Raw genomic sequence first — 14,111 nt, 5'->3', positions numbered from 1 at the left:
TCCTGCAAAACCCCCCTCAGAGATTCATGGCAGAAGGCAATGTGCAGAAATTGTATCAGAGAATTGGTGGAAGAGGAAACATCTCAACAATATAAGGATTTGTTTTCTTCGGTTAAAGAGCTGACAAACTCTTTGAGTTCAGTCAAGTCCATCCTGATACAAAACCCTCCCGCACAGACCGAGCCTCAGAACTTACCGCCCAGCCCCAGGGCGTCGTCATCCAGACAGGTGGAAACTGAAGAGTCTGGAGACGAAGGGGGTAGTACTCTCATCTCCTTCAGGGATTCTGAGGAGGAGGAAGAGGAAGAAGATAGCAGGGGCTCCAAATTCAAGCTATCACTAGAGGAAGTAGATGATATTTTAAAAGCAATCTACACTACTCTAGAAATTCAGGAAGAAAAAGTACAACTGTCAGTTCATGACAAAATGTACCAGGGGTTGGACGAAACAAAACGGCGAGTTTTTCCTGTCCACAGGGTCCTCTCAGACTCAGTGAGAAAGGAGTGGAAGGACCCAGAAAAAGCCCCTTTCTTCTCTAAAGCTCTCAAAAGAAGGTTTCCCTTCGAAGATAAGGACTCAGAGGTTTGGAACAAGAAACCCAGAGTCGATGCAGCTTTCTCGCAGGTATCCAGACGAACGGATCTAGCCTTTGAAGATATGGGGATCCTTAAAGACCCAATGGACAAAAAAGCTGACTCCATCCTTAAAAAAGCTTGGGATGACAGTCTAAAACCAGCAATGGCAGCTACGGTGGTGGCCAGGAATCTGGAATGTTGGGTAGAGAAGCTGAAGAGCCATATTGAGGCGGGGACACCCCGCAAGGATCTCTTAGAGTCCTTTCCACTGATCCTGAATGCAGTCAAATACATGGCGGATGCATCAGCAGAATCAGTTAAACTGGCCGCTAGGTCTTCGGCTCTTGTAAATTCAGCCAGGAGAGCAGTTTGGCTGAAAACATGGTCTGGGGACACTGCCTCTAAGGTCAAGCTGTGTGGTCTTCCCTTCTCGGGTGACTTGCTCTTTGGTCCTGATTTAGAGTCTGTGCTGGATAGAACAGCCGATAAAAAGAAGGCTTTTCCAGTTAAGAAAAAGCAGATTGCTAAAAAGAATTTTCGTGCTTTTCAGCAGTCCCATAAAAAAGACCAGGAGCACAAGAGCAGATGGGGTTCACAGAAGGGCAAAGGCAGGGGTGGAGTCCTCTTTAGATCTCCCCCAGAGCAGTCCCCTAAGAACAAGTGACAATATCTCCCCAGTGGGGGGGAGACTGTCAGCTTTTCGCGAACAATGGGACAGGCTGTCTCCAAATCTGTTCGTGAAGAGCGTTGTCGATCAGGGGTACAGGTTGGAGTTTTCAGAACTACCCCCGAGCAGGTTTTATGTGACAACATTGCCAAGGGATCAGGAGAAGGCCTCTGCAATGAAGCTGTTGTTACAGGAGCTGATACAGCAAGAGGTTCTGATTCAAGTCCCAGTAAACCAGCAGGGCGGGGGTTTTTATTCACATATTTTTCTGGTGAAAAAACCCTCAGGGAAGTACCGTCTAATCCTGAATCTGAAATTCCTGAACAGGTTCATTCGGTACAAACATTTCAGGATGGATACAATTTTCTCCATCACAAAGCTGTTGACCCCAGAATGCTTCATGGCATCCCTGGACCTAAGGGATGCCTACCTTCATATACCAATTCATCAGGCATCGCAGCAGTTCCTGCGCCTGGCATTGAAGGTAGGGAGTTCGGTATGGTACCTCCAATTCAGGGCTCTGCCGTTCGGACTCTCGTCCTCTCCCAGGGTCTTTACGAAGATTATGGCAGAGGCTTTGGAACCCCTGAAATTGAAGGGGATTCCAGTCGTTCCTTATCTGGACGACCTTTTGTTTTTTGCAGACTCCAGGGAGCAGGTCCTAGTCAATCTCCAGAGGGCCCAGTCTCACCTCGAGGGCCTGGGATGGCTTCTAAACCTAGAGAAGTCAATCCTGACCCCCTCACAGGAAATGAAATTTCTGGGGTATACATTAAATTCGATTCTCCAGAAAGTTTTCCTGCCGTTGGAAAAACAGGAAAAGTTACAGCTAGCTGTACAGCGGATACAGAGCAACCAGACAGTCTCAGTCAGGATGGCTATGGCAGTTCTGGGCCTGCTTACGGCAGCAATCCCGGCTGTTCAGTGGGCCAGGTTCCATTCCAGACCCCTTCAGAGGGAGGTTCTGTCAAGCTGGTCCCATCAGGATCCTTTGGAAAAACAGCTAAAAATTTCGTCAAAGACGAAAAGGGCTCTTTGGTGGTGGAGAGACCAGGCAAACCTCTCAAGGGGCCTGGTGTGGACCTTTCCTGTGGACAAGCGCCTTACTACAGACGCAAGTGCCTGGGGCTGGGGAGCCCATCTGGATGGTCAGACATCTCAGGGGGTCTGGTCCAAACAGGAAGCTCAAAGATCATCCAACTGGAGGGAGTTGAAGGCGATCTTTCTGGGTTTAGTGGCATTTCAGCAGAGTTTGAGAGGCCACCATGTTCAGGTGTTGTCAGACAACACAACAGCGGTTACCTACATTATGAAGCAAGGGGGAACCAGAAGCAGGAGCTTGATGGAGCTGGCCAATCTGTTGTTAGCCTGGGCAGAACAGAACACAGCCTCACTATCGGCAGTGCATCTGAAGGGCTCTCAGAATTTGTTTGCGGACCTCCTAAGCAGGCGCAAATTGCTAGAGGCAGAATGGAGTCTGAATCAGGAAGTGTTCCTGATGATCTCCGAGGCCTGGGGGGTTCCACAGGTAGACCTTTTTGCCAGCCAGCAGAACTCAAAGGTGGACAGATTCTTTTCTCTTCACCGAGGAGATGCAGCAATAGGGTTGGATGCATTCGCTCACCCCTGGCATTACCAGCTGTGCTATGCCTTTCCCCCCTTTCCTCTAATTCCACTAGTACTGAGGAAATTCAGGGAAGAAAGGACAGACTTAATACTAGTCACTCCTTTTTGGCCAAAAAGACCCTGGTTCGCGGGTCTTCGAAACCTAGCCTCGAAGCCCCCATGGAGGTTACCACTCAGAAAAGATCTGTTATCCCAGGGGACAGTAAGTCATCCAGAAGTGGAACTCCTGCAGCTAACCGCCTGGTTTCTGAGGAGGACCTGTTGAAAGCCAAAGGTCTCTCAGAAAAAGTAGTAAAGACCCTGCTGTCCAGTAGGAAGGCAGTTACACAGGCAATTTACATGAAGGTCTGGAAAAAGTTCAACTCCTGGTGCAGTTCTAGAGAACTCAGGGTCAAGAGCACGGTGTCCGTCTTGGAGTTTCTCCATGAAGGAATGGAGAAGGGTCTCGCAGCCAGTACCCTGAAGACTCAGGTGGCTGCCTTATCAGTTTTCTTTGAAAAGACTTTATCTAAAGAAACTTTAATTTCTAGATTTTTTAGGGCTCTTGCTCGAAATAGACCAGTAGCCCTTAAAGACTTTCCCAGTTGGGATTTGTCTACAGTTTTACAGGGTCTCTCGGGAGCACCGTTTGAACCCTTACAAGAAGCTTCTTTACAGAAGGTGGTTTTAAAAACAATCTTTTTGGTGGCCATCACCTCGGCCAGGAGAGTCAGCGAGCTCCAAGCTCTAGCTATTACAGAACCCTTCCTTAGAATTTATCAGGACAGGGTGGTACTGAGGACGGATCCAGCATTCCTACCGAAAGTATCCTCAACTTTCCATCGATCACAGGAAATAGTGTTGCCTACATTCTCTGCAAGCCCAGCAAATGCAGGAGAGGAAGTTTTTCACACATTGGATGTGAGAAGATGTCTTTTACAGTTTCTGAAAGTTACTAAAGAATTTAGAAAATCAAACGCCCTCTTTGTGATATTTTCTGGATCACGCAAGGGGGAGAAAGCTTCTAAAAGTACGCTGGGTAGGTGGCTTAAGTTGGCTATAACAGAAGCCTATAAAGCAAAAGGAGAAATACCTCCCTCAGGTATTGCTGCCCACTCTACTAGATCCACGGCAGTTTCCTGGGCTGAAAGGGCCGGTGCCACGCCTGAACAAATCTGCAAGGCTGCCACTTGGTCCAGTTATTCGACATTTCTCCGGCATTACCGGTTAGATCTACTGTCTGCAGCAGATCAGGCCTTCGGCAGGAAGGTACTGCAGGCAGTAGTCCCGCCCTAGGGTAAGTTTCTCGGTTATCCTCTCCGGGGTTGTCCTGAAAGGCGATTTGAGAAAGACTCAGTTAGACTTACCGGTGACGGTATTTCTAAGAGCCTTTCAGGACAACCGTTACTTCCCTCCCTAGGTTATGCTTAGTAAATGTATTAAGTTCTACCATGGTGTTGTGCTTTCTGTGCTTTGTTTTCCAGCGTCGGAAGGCCACAATAACTGAAGCCATGGAGGAGGAGGAGGTGTTTTTAAAGTGGGCATGTGTTTCCTGATTGCAAGGTGGAGCTACTCTCTCCGGGGTTGTCCTGAAAGGCTCTTAGAAATACCGTCACCGGTAAGTCTAACTGAGTCTTTTTGATGGACGCCCGCCGGTCCTGAGGATCTGCGGGCAGGAGTTTTTAGGCGAGGCCGCGGTGTCCTGGTGAAAAAAAAAAAATCTAAAAATGATTTGCTGAAATTTTCAATCGATTTGACCTCTCGATTTAAGATTTAAATCGTTTTTTTTTTTTTCCCCCCCCAGCCCTAGGACATAATAATTTGAAGTGACTGATATCTTTCTTTCTGATGTTTTTCGTTCACTTGTTGGTTTGCCAGTGCATCGTGTTATATCTCATACCTGCAATACCTCCCAAAACAAAATGAAATTAACACTGAATAAAAGCCTCTCAAAAGCTGCAGGTGCTGTTAGCAAGTGTTGTCATAGACTTCTATGAAGGCTTTGCAGGCGCTTTTAAAGCACCAAGAAAGCGACATGGGGTATAATATTTGAAGCAAAGCAAATGCAACTTGTGAACAGAAGTGTAAGGTAACCATTTTATTTAGTGTTGGGGGTAAGGATGAGCTCAGGCATGTTCGCATGGTCCACGTGCAGAGCCTGCCAGGAAGTCGGCGCTGCGCTAATCACAGGCAGTGAGACATTGCCCCTATGCGCCTGCAGAGATTGGAAAATGTTTCACTACCTGTGATTAGCGCTGTGCCGACTTCGTGGCGGGATCTGCACGTGGAGTATGCAAACACGCTGGAGCTCATTCTTAGTCGGGGGCTTTGATTGGCATTCAGAGTGCTTTAATTAAAAAAAGCATGTCCAATGCCACATTTTGAAGCAAGTGTAAATGAGCCCTTCGTGTTACTTGACTGCAACAAAGAAGGGGAGGTCTTTGTCCCCTGAACAGGGCTGTGCTATGTAGCAAAGCTGTGTAAAATATTGGGGCTGGATGGACAGAAATATAAATTATGAGCCAGGTAAACCAGCAATCCGATATGTCATGTGTATTTAGCTGTTTGCCCTGGGAGGGACCACCTTTAAATTATGTGTTGCAGAGACCGTGTGCCCAGATTGATCATTGCAAGCACAATTTTGTCTTAAGAACATATGTTCCTTTAACATACTCCTATAGAAGTCACAGCTCTTTACCTCCTATCTGATTAAAAGCATTATATAAATGAACACATCCCTGGTATACTTTTAGACAAACATGTTCCTCCCTGCTGGCCACTAGGTGGTGCAGACTTTAGCTGTTCTCTCTGCTGATTGGTTGCTTTAGTATGCACATCTAAAGGGAGCCAGGTATGTGTTTTTCATATGCAGCTTTGAAGAGCTATATTGGGGAGATTCAAGTTTTCAGGGAATTTAAAAGTTATTTGTTTCAACACAGGAGAGGGCTTGCTATAAGATTGGGGAAAAAATATAAGGGTGGAGTTCAGCTTTAAATAAGTATGTGACAATATAAAAGGTGTATATTATTATTCTTATTGTTGTTGTTACTGGTTCTTTTATTATGTTGTAGGAGCCATTGGTGCAGAAATCCAGATAGTCCTGAGATTACACAAGATGCTTCTTAAAACTGTTTATTTATATCTTGAGTAAAGTGTTAATTACTTTAATATTATTGTGTTCTGTGGTGTGTTTTTTCTTCTTCTGTTTATGGTACCTTGCAGGCCTGCCTGGTAGTGATCTGATCAAAGGGTAAAAAAACAAGATATAGCATTCATGGTTGCAATTTTGATTTCAAGTTTAAATGTAATTTCCTTGATATATACTGTATTTATCGGCGTATAACACACACTTTTGGGGGAGCGTGTTATACGCCGAACCCCCCCGCTGCTGCTAGGGCTTTCTGCCGTTATCTGCGGCTTCCGTGTATTTTCGGCCGTTCGCGGCTATCTTCGCCCGTTCTCGGCAGCTTTCGGAAAGCCGAAAGCACCGAAAATAGGCGAGTGGGGCCGAAGCACTACCAGCGCCATTTTTAAATGACTTTACAAGGCTGCAAATGACACTGATAAGGCTACATTGATGGGCATTTAAATGTAAGGTTTTTTTTTTTCCTTAAACTTTCCTCCTAAAAGTTTTTTTTTTTCTTTTAAATTCCCTCCTAAATTTGGGGTGTGTTATATTTATATAATTATACACAAAATTTTTTTTTTCCCTCAAGTCATCTTCCAGGACGGCACACCTGAGAGGAGAGTCTTCTCCCTACAGGAAACACAATCAATCGACAGCTGTTTTAAGTCCCCACCCTTCCCCTTGATCCTCAGTTTTTGATTGTGTTTCTCCCTACACAGCGAAACTGTTTGTTTTGGAAAAAAAATGACCCGAAGACTGGGAGCCGGTCCACAAGCTTAGGAAGCCTCTGGGTCTGGTAGGATATTCTTGTCCTTCCTGGGGGGTTCCCCTATCTTTTCCTCAGGGGGGCTCTTCAATTTCTGCTGAGAGCTGAAGGACCCTGGGTACAGTGGTGTACCAAGAACTTCAGGGGCCATTATCCTGTCTCCCCTCCTTACCTGTCCAGACGGGGGTGCTGGCCATCAGTTCTTTCCAGGGGGATTGGGCCCCCAGTAGCTCACATGGGCTGCCGGAGAGGGCTTGGCAACAAGCACCCGCATCATTTTCAAACTTCGGGAAAATGGCGGCGGCGTTCTTACCCAGGAGGGAAGGCTGAGAGTCAGCAGGAGCAGGTGCCCACATCCTCCTTTCGCTAGAGCGAGGAGGCACCAGTTCACTATAGTGGATGTCTGCCTTAACCACCTCAGATGCCATCCGCCCCCCCCCCCCCCCCCATGTGTGTATATACTGACTGGTACAGTGCAGGACACAGCCTAACCTTGCAACTTCCTATGGGGAAAGCAGTTGGGGGGGCACTTTGGCGGCTATCCTCTTTGCGTGTGGACAATAAGGATGGAAAAGCAAGCCCGCTGGCTGTGGCAAAAGGGGAAGACAACGGTGCGTACTTTCCTTTGCCTTGGGAATTTAGCTGCAAAATCCCCAATTACAGCCAGAGGGTTTCTGGGCATTTGAGATGATCTCCCCTGGGGTCTGGATTCAAATAGGCCTGAAGCTTCTGCTAAAAACACCAGCCCCGCAGCTCCCTCTTACATCAGAGATGCTTTGGTGCAGAGGAACCAGTGCGCCTAAACCACCTCAGATGGGAAAGAGGTAGGTCATTGCTCCCCTTCCCCATGTATATACTGACTGGTGCAGTGCAGAACCTGGGGTCGGGATACAAATAGCCCAGACGCCACTGCTACAGTGCCTTGCGAAAGTATTCGGCCCCCTTGAACTTTTCAACCTTTTGCCACATTTCAGGCTTCAAACATAAAGATATCAAATTTTTATTTTTTGTGAAGAATCGCCAACAAGTGGGACACAATTGTGAAGTGGAACGAAATCTATTGGATTTTTGAAACTTTTTTTAACTAATAAAAAAAATGAAAAGTGGGGCGTGCAAAATTATTCGGCCCCATTCTGTTAATACTTTGTAGAGCCACCTTTTGCTGCGATTACAGCTGCAAGTCGCTTGGGGTATGTCTCTATCAGTTTTGCACATCGAGAGACTGAAATTCTTGCCCATTCTTCCCTGCAAAACAGCTCGAGCTCAGTGAGGTTGGATGGAGAGCGTTTGTGAACAGCAGTTTTCAGCTCTTTCCACAGATTCTCGATTGGATTCAGGTCTGGACTTTGACTTGGCCATTCTAACACCTGGATACGTTTATTTGTGAACCATTCCTTTGTAGATTTTGCTGTATGTTTGGGATCATTGTCTTGTTGGAAGATAAATCTCCGTCCCAGTTTCAAGTCTTTTGCAGACTCCAACAGGTTTTCATCCAGAATGGTCCTGTATTTGGCTGCATCCATCTTCCCCTCAATTTTAACCATCTTCCCTGTCCCTGCCGAAGAAAAGCAGGCCCAAACCATGATGCTGCCACCACCATGTTTGACAGTGGGGATGGTGTGTTGAGGGTGATGAGCTGTGTTGCTTTTACGCCAAACATATCGTTTTGCATTGTGGGCAAAAAGTTTGATTTTGGTTTCATCTGACCAGAGCACCTTCTTCCACATGTTTGGTGTGTCTCCCAGGTGGCTTGTGGCAAACTTTAGACAAGACTTTTTATGGATATCTTTGAGAAATGGCTTTCTTCTTGCCACTCTTCTATAAAGGCCAGATTTGTGCAGTGTACGACTGATTGTTGTCCTATGGACAGACTCTCCCACCTCAGCTGTAGTTCTCTGCAGTTCATCCAGAGTGATCATGGGCCTCTTGGCTGCATCTCTGATCAGTCTTCTCCTTGTCTGAGCTGAAAGTTTAGAGGGACGGCCAGGTCTTGGTAGATTTGCAGTGGTCTGATACTCCTTCCATTTCAAAATGATCGCTTGCACAGTGCTCCTTGGGATGTTTAAAGCTTGGGAAATCTTTTTGTATCCAAATCTGGCTTTAAACTTCTCCACAACAGTATTACGGACCTGCCTGGTGTGTTCCTTGGTCTTCATGATGCTCTATGCGCTTTCAACAGAACCCTGAGACTATCACAGAGCAGGTGCATTTATACAGAGACTTGATTACACACAGGTGGATTCTATTTATCACCATCAGTCATTTAGGACAACATTGGATCATTCAGAGATCCTCGCTGAACTTCTGGAGTGAGTTTGCTGCACTGAAAGTAAAGGGGCCGAATAATTTTGCACGCACCACTTTTCAGTTTTTTATTTGCTAAAAAAGTTTAAAAAATCCAATAGATTTCGTTCCACTTCACAATTGTGTCCCACTTGGTGATTCTTCACAAAAAATTTAAATGTTATAGCTTTATGTTTGAAGCCTGAAATGTGGAAAAAGTTTGAAAAGTTGAAGGGGGCTGAATACTTTTGCAAGGCACTGTATATATTATTAATGTGATAAATTATAATAATACCGTCAGGTAAAGCTCCTTTGTCTTCTTATCACACTACAAACACAGTACATCATTCTCTCATCTCTTTTCATTCCAATCTTTCTGTGCTGATTCTCTACTCACCGCTAAACCCTCCAACCAAAACCATCCACCCCTCCATAGATCTCCAATGTCACAGCACATTATAATTCATATTTCAGGAAATTATTCCCCTCTTGGCTATAAACAGACCCCACCTATGAGGTATCAGAGTTGCTACTTTCAAATCTCCCATCATAATTCTACAGACTGTTGAGAAGATTCAGCTGCATTATCCTGCTCAACCCCACAGTGGCGGCCCATCCATTAGGATGCCACAATCCTTATTCATGTGCCCAGCCCCTAATCTACATCCAGGGTGCTGGACACATAGATTCCAATGAGGATTTTTTTTTAAGCACAGGCTTAGAGCCTGAGGCTCTAATTGGCTTCAAAAAAAGGGTGGGCTCGGGGTGCAGAGTACTGTGCCCTGAGCTCACCCAGTTGTATGACACTAGAAAATTAACATTCTCTATTGTCTTCCTGATTCTCCTCCCAGCCTATCAGGAAGCAGGTACTGAGACCCAATTGGCAGAGAGGAGAAGCGACTGTAATAGCTGCCAATCTGGAGACACAGGCCTGTGGCCTAGATGGGGGTAAGTGCAGGGTTTGTCGATTGATGGACTGAACATGGGGGGATGGGTTTGACTGATGGACCGACGTAGCACCTGGGAGGGAGCAGCGGGTGGTTTGTTTGCTGTCCCCCCAAAAAATGGAGCACCAGCCACCACTGAAACCTAACATTGTAGAAGTTCTATTCGTAGATCTGCTCACCTTCCTCCAATTGACGTTGCTTGTGTTGGAGGGGGAGTCCAGAACCGTCATTGTAACGTTCTGTTGAAAATGAAATCTCTCAGATCTGCTAATCTGAAATTAAATGATAAAAATCTCCCCCCTTCCGGGGAACGTCATCAACGGTCCCTTTAATTTCAGACAGTTTACTAGTAATAAACCTCCAAATAATGGAATATTTCAATGCGTTTTGTTATAGAGATCTCAGAATACATTTCTTTGGACTCATCAGAATGACATTACTGGTTGATGACAATCCCACAGCTCTCATTGGCTCAGATTTAAATTTGCCCGCCTGAATTTAGAACGCGACGAATAATCAGCTCTATTATAATGCCAAATCCGACATGGAGAATCATCAGATGAGACATTTATCCGAGAAATAACATTGATGCTTTATTTCCAGATTCCCCCACATACAGAACATGATAGTGAGATTTATCATCAATATTCCGTATGTTGTATAGGACCAACAAAATATCTGCATCATGTATAAATATCAGTTCCATGATCCTATACAAGTGATGGCGAACCTTGGCACCTCAGCTGTTTTGGAACTACATTTCCCATGATGCCTATGCACTCTGCAGTGTAGTTGAGCATCATGGGAAATGTAGTTCCAAAACATCTGGGGTGCCAAGGTTCACCATCACTGCCCTATACAGATCTGATAATGATATGTGTGCAACTTTATTCCCATCATATAGAAAGGCAGAGCTCTAGAAATAGATAATGACTGCCAGAAAAATATGTACAATGAATTAATTGCTGTCCTGTTGAACCGGATCATTTTAATTTTCAGCAAAATATGTAAAAAGCTTCTAAATATGTGAAATTCACTGCAGTGTAATAAATGTCGGAGACTCCGCCCCCTTCTCCGCATGTGTTCCATCCTGGAAGGTGAGATGTCCATAAATATGAAATTACAGAATAGAAATTGGTGATTGTGCCCATCAGGGGTGGATGGGTGGTCTGGAGGCATGTTTCATTAAATACTAGACATGGGCGCCGTCAATAAATTTGTTTCGTTCTGTTCCGTTTTGATTCGTAATAAAATTAATATGTATTTCGTGACCGAAATTCCGTTCTGTTTCGTACGAAATACGAATTGTCGTTAGGTTCATTAATGTGTACGAACGTTCTTTACGATGAATTTAAACGCAAAAATATACCTCAATATGACAGTCGATGCTGATGGAAGTTTGGTTTTTATCTGAAATACGAAATTCTGTTGAAGAATTTCCTATCCGAAATACGAAGTTTCATTAGATGAGAAAGAGAGAAGCGGATTGTCTGCCATGCACCGCTGGTCCAGTTTGCGCCTGCTCCTCCTGGGGATGCTTATTATGAGGGGCTCCCACCATCCCTGTGCTGTGCTGACTTCCTCCTGGGGCTGTACCTCTGCTGTGCTCAGTATGAGGGGTTTCCACCATTCCTGTGCTGTACTGACATACTGAGCACAGCAGAGGTACAGCCCCAGGAGGAAGTCAGCACAGCACAGGGATGGTGGGAGCCCCTCATAATAAGCATAATGACTGAGTCGTCGTCGATTCGACAAAAACTGATCCGAAAATTCGTAAACAAAAGTTTGTATTCCGTACAGAATTCGGACGCGCGGCAATTTGTATTTCGGATCCTCCCGAACGTACGAATTTGAGATTCGTACGAAAACAAATCGCACATGTCTATTAAATACACGTACAGCGTTTCTGGGGTTCTAATGTTGGCTAGTTAGTGAATCTATATCATTATATACATACACACACACACACGATCAGACTTTTCCATACACACACACACGATCAGACTTTTTGACAACAAACATGCAAATTATCTGTTTTGGAGCAACATCCGACCGTGTGTACGCTCCATCGGACAAACTTTTTTGGTTTTCATCTGACTTTTGTTAGCTGTGCGAACGGACAAACTTTCTGGCAACAAAAGTCCGATGGAGCAAAGTCTGATCGTGTGTACAGAAAACCATAGGACTTTTGTACAAAGTACAAACAGGCATGCTCAGAACCAATGCAAAAGATCAGACAACAATATAGAAGTTGACCAAAGATGGCGGTAAAGAGCAGAAAAACCACATGATTTGGTGAAAGTTGGCTGAAAAAGTCCTGCTGTGTGTATACAATACAAGTTCAGGGCCGACGCCCTTTGTACAAAAATCCAAGGGAAAGTTTGTACAAAGTCCTATCGTGTGTATGAGGCTTAAAGCCTCATACACACGGTCGGACTTTGTACAAACTTTTCCGTGGACTTTTGTACAAAGGGCGTGGTCCACAAGTTTGTATTGCATACACACGGTCGGACTTTTTGACAACAAACACGAGCGTAATGACGTCACAACGTACTGACGCCGCTTCAAAAGAGGACGTTCAATGACTCCAGCGCCACCTTTGGTGAACTTCTGTATTGTAGTCTGATCTTTTGCATTGGTTCTGAGCATGCGTGTTTGTACCTTGTACAAAAGTCCGATGCTTTTGCGTACACACGGTCGGACTTTGCTCCATCGGACTTTTGTTGCCAGAAAGTTTGTCCGTTCGCACAGCCAACAAAAGTCCGATGAAAACAGAAAAAGTTTGTCCGATGGAGCGTACACACAGTCGGATGTTGCTCCAAAACAGCTAATTTGCATGTTTGTTGTCAAAAAGTCCGACAGTGTGTACGGGCCTTTAGTCTTATTTTCAGATATACTGTATTTATCGGCGTATAACACGCACATTAATTTTAAGAGGGAAGTTTCAGGAAAAAAAACTTAAATTTGAAATAAGGAACTTTGAAGCAAAATAAAGGTCATCTTCAGCCTCACAAGTGCCATCAATGCAGCCTCACCAGTGCAGCCTCATCGTTGCCATCAGTGCAGCCTCACCATTGCCATCAGTGCAGCCTGATAGATGGCCATCTGCAGCCCAGAGGGGACAGGGAGGGGGCGGGACGAGCGCCAACAGATTACATACAGTGAGAATCTCCTATGATAGACAGAACAGTGGTCCAATGGTGGCCCAGGAGACGGGACTTCCTATTACAGAGGCCGCCATGTAAACAGGAGATTCTCACTATATGTACTCTGACAGCGCTTGCCCCGCCCCCTCCCTGTCCCCTCTGAGGCAGCTTAAATTGCAGTATTGGCGTATAACACACACATGCTATTTGCACCCGATTTTCATGGTGAAAAGGTGAGTGTTATACGCCAATAAATACAGTAATTCCTGTTGAACATACAGTGACTTATATACTCATTATTTATTATTCATGATTTGACCGTTTCCCATGTATAAGCCTACAGATTGTTATTTATTTCTCATTTCTCAACCTTAATAAAAATATTGAAGGAGAAATTGGCGATTGTGTTTTCTGTTATGAAGTGTAAAAGATTCATCATGTCAGTGCAATGTATGAGGATCGATAGAAATCCGCCCTGTGATCAGACTGAGAGGATTATTTCTATTCCAGTTAGTACTGAGCTCCATTTACAGTGACTACAAGTAGTATTCAACCCCCTGCAGATTTAGCAGGTTTGATAAGATGCAAATAAGTTAGAGCCTTCAAACTTTAAACAAGAGCAGGATTTATTAACAGATGCATAAATCTTACAAACCAAAAAGTTATGTTGCTCAGTTAAATTTTAATAAATTTTAAACATAAAAGTGTGGGTCAATTATTATTCAACCCCTAGGTTTAATATTTTGTGGAATAACCCTTGTTTGCAATTACAGCTAATAATCGTCTTTTATAAGACCTGATCAGGCCGGCACAGGTCTCTGGAGTTATCTTGGCCCACTCCTCCATGTTATCTAGGTTCTTTGGGTGTCTCATGTGGACTTTAATCTTGAGCTCCTTCCACAAGTTTTCAATTGGGTTAAGGTCAGGAGACTGACTAGGCCACTGCAACACCTTGATTTTTTCCCTCTTGAACCAGGCCTTGGTTTTCTTGGCTG

The sequence above is a fragment of the Lithobates pipiens genome, unplaced genomic scaffold, assembly GCF_037356315.1.
Source record: "Lithobates pipiens isolate NorthernLeopardFrog02 unplaced genomic scaffold, aLitPip1_a1.2 Scaffold_51, whole genome shotgun sequence".
Taxonomy (NCBI): domain Eukaryota; kingdom Metazoa; phylum Chordata; class Amphibia; order Anura; family Ranidae; genus Lithobates; species Lithobates pipiens.
The sequence above is the reverse complement of the archived record's forward strand: the minus strand, read 5'-3'. Positions refer to the sequence as shown.